Genomic DNA, 7,699 nt, shown 5'->3' on the forward strand with positions numbered 1-7,699 from the left:
CTTGTTCCTGTCAGTGTCATCCCAGCGATGGTTCTATGCCTGGCAGTGGCAGTTTGTTCGTTTCAAGGATTTGTTTTTCATATCTCTAGAACCAGTTTCATTGTACCACCTCAAAGACACTAGCATCAGCCAAGCAGTGTCCCCTCTTCAGAAGTCTGGAGCCTATTCCTATGTGGCCTCTCCTCCGATCTCCTAGGCTCTGATAAGCCCAAACTCTTCCCTTTGTTCCCTCAGCCCAAGAGTGGTAGCTGCTTCTTGAAGTTACTATTTCTACCTTATCTCAGTGGCCCTTTATGTCCCTTCAGTACTCCCATACCCATTCAACCAATTTCTTAGATTAAATTCTTTCTGTTCACATACGTGATTTGATTTTCATTTTCCTGACTGGACCCTGATTGAAAATTTAAACCTTGCACAAAAGTTTATCACAGTATAGTTGTTTATCCTGATCTGAAATATGAAGATGCATAAAAAACATAACTTTCAATTGTTTGACTTGATTTATTACACAACAAAACCACCAGAAAAATCAATGAGACAACAGACACAGCCCCCGGTATTGTTACTTGTAGTCTGCTATTTTATACCTGACATCTTCAGGCTGACTGAAAATAATAGCACATATTGAAACTTGCATTCCATTTCACCACTGAAAGTCTTTGGACAGTCTTCCTTGGTCATTCAGGGTTTTGGTGAGTTTTTCTAGTTCCCTTTCAAACTTACCAAGCACTCTTTTAGGTTCATAAAGAGTTGGCAGCCATAATTATTGTATCTTACATCACTGATGCTCAACTACTCTTCCTATTATTGAAAGCAACCAGACACAAAATAAAAACTTGCTAGGCTCAGAGGATAGCCCAACTCTACTCCTGAACAACAGGACTTTGTAAGGAGGTACTTAAGAAAGCCTATTTGAATTTTGAGTCTTTTTAAAACAGGACCAATGGCACTGTGTTGTAAATATTGATGGAGCCTCCAAGTAGAGCCCATGCTCTGTGTTTTGCTTTCCCCATATATAAAATATATAAAAATGAGCCAACTGACCAGATGACCTTGAAGTGACTTCCAACACTGACTCCTCTTAAAATCTGTGATAGTTACTGAAAACTTTCTGGTAGCTATAAGATTTGCTGGAGTGACTGGAGGGTAATATGGAGCCTAATGTCTGGCTGGCTCATATAGAAAGAAAGATGGACAAAGATAAATCTCCACATGGAATTGAGTAAACTAAGAGAGGAGGGTATAGAAGGGAAGGGTTTGATAGAAAGATATGATGCAAGAACTGGGGAGTGCCCCAGAAAATTCGTTTGGATAGCTGTTCACTGCTCCAGAGTCTTCTGGGAAAGCTCAAAAGTTGGCCCCTGCAGTCACACCTACACTGCCCTTAACAGTTTTCTTTCCCTAACCCAACTTCTTGTAGATAGGGTTCCTGCCCTCAAAGACCTCATAACATGCATGGAAAAGATTGAGCTATAATTCAATGTCTTAGTCCATTTTATGCTGCTACAGCAAAACACCTGAAACTGGATAATTTTAAAACAACAGAAATTTATTTCCTCACTCTTCTGGGGGCTGAGAAATCTAAAATCAAGGTGCTAGCATCTAATCTGGTGATGGCCTTATTGTTATATCCTCACGTGGCAGAAGGTAACAGGGCATGCTGGTCAAACCCTGCAGGAAGCCTCTTTCATAAGCGCCTTAATCCCATTAATGAGGGAGGAGCCCTCATAGCCTAATCATCTCTTAAAGACCCTACCTCTTGATTCTATCACATTGACAACACCTGAATATTGGAGAGGACACATTCAAACCATAGCACTCAATAACTGCATGATGATAATAAGCATAAATGAATGAACAACTCATCATATCTGCAGTGGTAGTGCATTATAACTAAAAAAGGCATCAAAGATACCAATTGCATTGAATTTTGGGGAAGTGTTCTAGGTCAGTGGAGGTAGGGAGGGACTGTTGAGATAGGGAACAGCATGAACAAGAGTTCACGTTCTTGTGGTTCATGGTTGAATGTGAGGAGACGTCTGACCTGTCTGGGGGAATGCTCTGTGGGGAATTAGTTGAATTGGCAGCCCTGGAAGGAGGAAGTATATGTGATTGTTTATGCTAGAAATGTGGCCTATGGCTGGATCTGGAGACCTTATATGTTATGCTAGGAGCAGAATTTATTCTGCAGCCAAAGGGAAGTTATTGGATGATTTTAATGAGGGAATTGACATGAACAGCTCTGTGCTTTAGAAAAATGCCTCTGTATCAATGAGAAGGACAGATTGGAGCAGAGGAGAATTTGAGAGACCCAAGGGAGGAGACATCTTTTTATCCAGGTGGGAGAAGGTAAAGCCATGAGCCAAAGTGACGGCTGTGGAGGCAGAGAAAAGGAGATTCAAGTGGACCAGCAAAACAATACAATGTTGAAAATGGAAACTGGGAGAAATGGGCAATAACGACTGAATGAAAGATCCTTGACAAAATGATAAATATAAGAATAGTGGGTGAAGACAGTTTTACCTTCTCTCTTTCCTCCAATGGCCCTCTTCCCATCACTTTCCACCATGCTTTGCGCATTATAGGCACTCAAATATTTGCTGAATTATTTCATTAATTAAGCTAACCTTTTATGCTATTCTCACACCCTTATTCTACAGAGAAATTGTTTTAACTTCGGTTTTATTTGTAGCATTTGAATTTTCTGTAGTAGATAAGGATTATTCATGACACATTAAAATATTGACATGTCAGGAAGAGGAAGCCTTCTTTTTCTTTTCTTTCCCTTCTCTCCCAATGTTTTTTTGGAAATTCACTTTGATTTTCTAATCAAAATGTAATAACCAAAAAATGAATAGACAGCAGAGTTGTTAGGTGTTTATTATAATAAATGTGCGAATTGCCAAGTTTCCCTTCAGTAGAAAAGAAGATGACTTTGGGAGGCCGAGGTGGGTGGATCACCTGAGGTCAGGAGTTCAAGACCAGCCTGGCCAACATGGTGAAACCCCATCTCTATTAAAAATATAAAAACTATCCAGGCGTGGTGGTGGATGCCTGTAATCCCAGCTACTTTGGAGACTAAGATAGGAGAATTGCTTGAACCCAGGAGATGGAGGTTGCAGTAAACCAACACAGTGCCACTGCACTCCAGCGTCAGTGACAGAGTGAGACTCTGTCTAAAAAAAAAAAAAAAAAAAAAAACCCAAAAACAAAACAAAACAAAAAACAAACAAGGTGAAAACCTAGTGGTGACAACTGAATTTGGTGTGGGAAGGTTGGTGACACAGTGGGAATGTCAGCATTGTGCTTCTGTGGGGCCCAAATTGTCTTCAGAATAGTAATAATAATGAGTAGACACTGAGCTAAATAGTAGACATCAACCTGCTAGAAATCATATTGTGGATATTGGTCACAGGTGCTACTATAATGAGTGCTGTTTAGAAACCAGTTTTAAGTTTTGCTTGGAATTTATGTTGTGCTTGAGTGTTTTATAACTTGTTTTTCAAAAAGTTAAATAGTGGATTGGGGGAAAGGGGAATGGAGAGTGATTGCTAATGAGCACAGGGCTTCTTTTGGAGGTGATGAAAAAGTTCTGGAATTTGTGTGATGGTTGCACAACTTTGTGAGCATAATAAAAATCCCTGAATTTGAATTTGAATCATACTTTTAGCTAATGTTTTAATTATCATTTTATGTTCTATTAACCAGATCAAAATCTTGTTTCACTTGATTTTTAGATTTTTTTCATTTTATTGTTATTTTTGAATAATTCTTTGATTTACTTGGTTCAAAAGGCAAAATACATGAAACATTATTCCTCAAGAAGTTTTACTCCTATGAATATTTATTCTTATTTTCCACCTTTTCTTTCCAAAAGGTAGTGTTCTCTCTATATATGCAAATATTGTTCAGTGCCTTGGATTTTTCACTCAACAATATGACCTGGACATCTTCCCACATTGGAACTTAGAGAACTTCCTAGTCCTTGGATTTGCAGTTGCGTGGTATTCCACTAGTGGAAGTAAGACAACTTATTGAATCAGTCCCCTGAATCATCTGATTTTTAAAATATGAAGATATACTTAAATAGAATTTTAAAATGTCAGTGAATAAAGGATACTCACTCAACTTACATGTACATCTGGTTTGAAATATTTTGGCTTATGGAATGATCAGAGAAAAGGAATTTGTTACTTATAGGCTCCAAAATAATAATTTATAGAAGAAATCCTATAAAAACTAATTTTGAATCAAAATGCATAGCAATTATAGAAAAGAAAAAATCAATGTGCATAGAGCAATTATGTTCTAATATTTTAAATGAGGATATTTTTCTTATTAAAGTTTATTAAAGCTCAAATTATGTAATGGTGGCTATTCTGTAACTTTACGTTTAAAAGTAAAATAACTAAAGCCTTTTGTGATAGCAAATTAATTTTTTGAAATTTTATTCATTTATCCTTGGTTGATGTCAAGATTTCAAAAACAAAAGCAACATACTTTCATTGATTGTAGCAAAGCAGAAACATAATTAAATATCAGATTAAAACTCAAACCATGAAAAATGATCTAATGTTTTCCTTTCACATTTATTAGGAAAACAATCAAAAGCCTTTTCTGATATTAAATTTATTTTTTGAAGTCTTACTCAAAGGAATCCTAGATTAATCACAGATTTTAAAATCCGCCTATTCGTGCCTGGGGCTGAGGTCCTCCCTCGCCTAGGCAGAGGTGGGAGCTTAGTGGGGCTGCTGCGGCCCTGCTTCCTCCTCTCCATTTCTATGCTCCTGGGACCATGTCTGCACTGGTGGGTGCTAGAGCCAGGAGAGACTTTTGAGATAATGTACAATCTCCTCATTTTACGTATGAGGAAACTGGGGCTTAGGGAAGAAAATGAAGTTGTCCAGGGTCACTCAACTAGTGGTAATGCCAGAACCAAGGTGAAGATGTTTGGAGGTGTCGGGGCTGTGGGGACCACATTGCTCCAAGCCAATGATGATACAGGACTGTCAATGAAGCCTGACACAGCTGTTGCTTCCGGTTTTCAGAATGCCAGGATTCCCTCACCAGGTGGTACTACGAGAAGGATGGGAAGCTCTACTGTCACAGGACTACTGGGAGACATTTGGGGAGTTCTGTCATGGGTGCTCACTGCTGATGACAGGGCCCATTATAGTGACTGGAGATGTTACAGTAGGTGGTTAATCAGACATGAGCAGGGCAGGAGAGGGCTCCTCCACACCAGGAATGTCAGGCGACCATTAGGTGATGGTCAGGCAGTTGTTAACCATCTCTCTAAAATAATAATTGGTTGCGGCTCATACCAGGGAAAGGCAGTCTCTCAACACATTAAAAAAAAAAAAAAAAAACCCTGAAACTGGTGATCAGCAGCTTCCTGATAAAATCTCAGGAGCAGGGTGAGTGGGCTCAAGCATGTGCACTAAGAGGTAAAATGGTGGAGTTTAACTGGTCTATGACCTTCCTCTAGGAATGCTCAACTGGTAAGGGGGAAGCACCTCAAGTGAGCATATGCACAACTTCAGTAAACACACTGCGCATGCAGCCCCTCCCAAGTGCTAGCAGGCCACTGCACATGCAGACAGCCCACCCCAAGGGAAGAATCAGGGGAGATAAGATGCAGACTCCAGAAGAATGCCAACATATAAAACCCCAAGTCAAAGGTCAAACTGCACACTTGATCTCTGAAGTCTCCTGCTTGGCCCTCTTCCAAGTGTGCTTTACTTCCTTTCATTCCTGCTCTAAAGCTTTTTAATAAATTTTCTTTCCTGCTCTGAAACTCGCCTTGGTCTCTCACCGTCTTATGCCCCTCAGTGAAATTATTTCTTCTGAGGAGGCAAGAATTGAGGTTGCTGCAGACCCATGCAGATTCGCTGCTGCGAATAGGGAGTTCAAGTACCATCCAGAAGGCTTTGCCTGTATGAGCTATAAGGTGACCATTGAGGATGGGGATGCATATGCCCTGGTGCTGCATGTCACCCTATACTGTGGAAAGTACCACAATGAGGTGGTGCTGGCACTCGTATTTGAGAGACTCTCCACAGAGTCCATTCAGGACCAGCTGCCCTACTCTGTCATGCTCGTGTCCATGCTGGCCACCACAGAGGGCAGGCGGAGCTTCTCCGTGTCCGTGGAGAATGCCTGCTCCAACTACATTACCACCATGCAAGTAAAAGAGGTCAAACAGATGCACATCAGTCCCAACAGCCACAATGCCATCCACCCCAGGGACCACATCCTGGAGATCAGTGGAACCCCCATCCACACACTCCAAGTAGAGGAGTTGGAGGATGCAATTAGCCAGATGAGCCAGACACTTCTGCTGTTGATTGAACATGACCCCGTCTCCCGGTGCCCAGCCCAGCTGCGTCTGGATGCCTGGCTCTCTCCTCACATGCAGAATGCTGGACACCCTCACGGCCTCAGCACCCTGGACACCAAGGATAATCCAGAAAGGATGCTGAGAAGATGCTCCCTGAGACTCAGTAACAGCATCTCCAAGTCCCCTAGTCCTAGCTCCCCAAAGGAGCCCCTACTGCTCAGCTGTGACGTCAGCCACTGGGAATCCCTTTGTTGTTCCAGCACTTATTCAAAACAGATCTTCCGGTCTTGTGACCTGATCCACGAGGCGGTCCTGGGGAAGGGCTTCTTCGGGCAGGCTATCAAAGTGACACACAAAGCCACAGGCAAAGTGGTGGTCATGAAGGAGTTAATGCGATGTGATGAGGAGAACCAGAAGACTTTTCTGACTGAAGTGAAAGTGACGTGAAGCCTGGACCACCTCAATGTGCTCAAGTTCATTGGCATGCTGTACAAGGACAAGAAGCTGAACTTGCTGAGGGGACATTGATGGGGGCACGCTGAAGGACTTTCTGCAAAGTGTGAACCCATTCCCCTGGCAGCAGGAAGTCAGCTCGGCCAAAGGCATCACCTCCAGAATGGCCACCAGCAAGAAATGTAACTTGCAAAATAACAACTTCAAGAAGTGCTACACAGTGGTAGGAAACCTCTACTGGGTGACACCTGAGATGCTAAATAGAAAGAGCTATGATGAAATGTGGATGTCTTCTCTTTTGGGATCATTCTCTGCAAGACCATTGGGCAGATGTATGCAGATCCTGATTTCCTTCCCCAAACACTGGACTTTGGCCTCAGCATGATGCTTTTCTGGGAGAAGTTTGTCCCCACAGACTGCCCTCCAACCTTCTTCCCCTGGCCATGATCTACTGCAGACTGGAGCCCAAGAGCAGACTGGCAGTCTCAAAACTGGAGGACTCCCTGTACCTGGTGGAGCTGGGCATCCCGCTGCCTGTAGGGCTGGAGGAGTTGGGCCACGCTGTGAGCATGCAGTACGGCCTGATCCAAGACTCACCCCACTAGCCCTGGCCTAGCTCCGTGCAGGGGGGTGTTCCACAGCCAGCATTGCTCTTCTGTACCCCATCCCTGCTGTGAGCAGGGTTTTTCGGGCTTCGTGTGGATTGGCAGCTAATTTAGAAGCAGAACAAGCCGGCAGGGTGCCGTGGCTCACACCTGTAATCCCAGCAGTTTGGGAGGCTAAGGCATGTGGATCACCTGAGTTCAGAAGTTCGAGACTACCCTGACCAATATGGAGAAACCCCATCTCTACTAAAAATACAAAAAATTAGCTGGGCATGGTGACGCATGCCTGTAATCCCAGCTA

The 7,699-nt window shown here is 42.6% G+C and overlaps 1 pseudogene; it reads left to right on the plus strand.

Annotated features, from left to right (window-relative positions):
* Nucleotides 1–4,795: 4,795 nt before the first annotated feature.
* Nucleotides 4,796–7,398, plus strand: LOC111531469 (annotated as a pseudogene).
* Nucleotides 7,399–7,699: the final 301 nt, after the last annotated feature.

Source organism: Piliocolobus tephrosceles, chromosome Y (genome assembly GCF_002776525.5).
Source record: "Piliocolobus tephrosceles isolate RC106 chromosome Y, ASM277652v3, whole genome shotgun sequence".
In the NCBI taxonomy this organism is placed as follows: Eukaryota; Metazoa; Chordata; class Mammalia; order Primates; family Cercopithecidae; genus Piliocolobus; species Piliocolobus tephrosceles.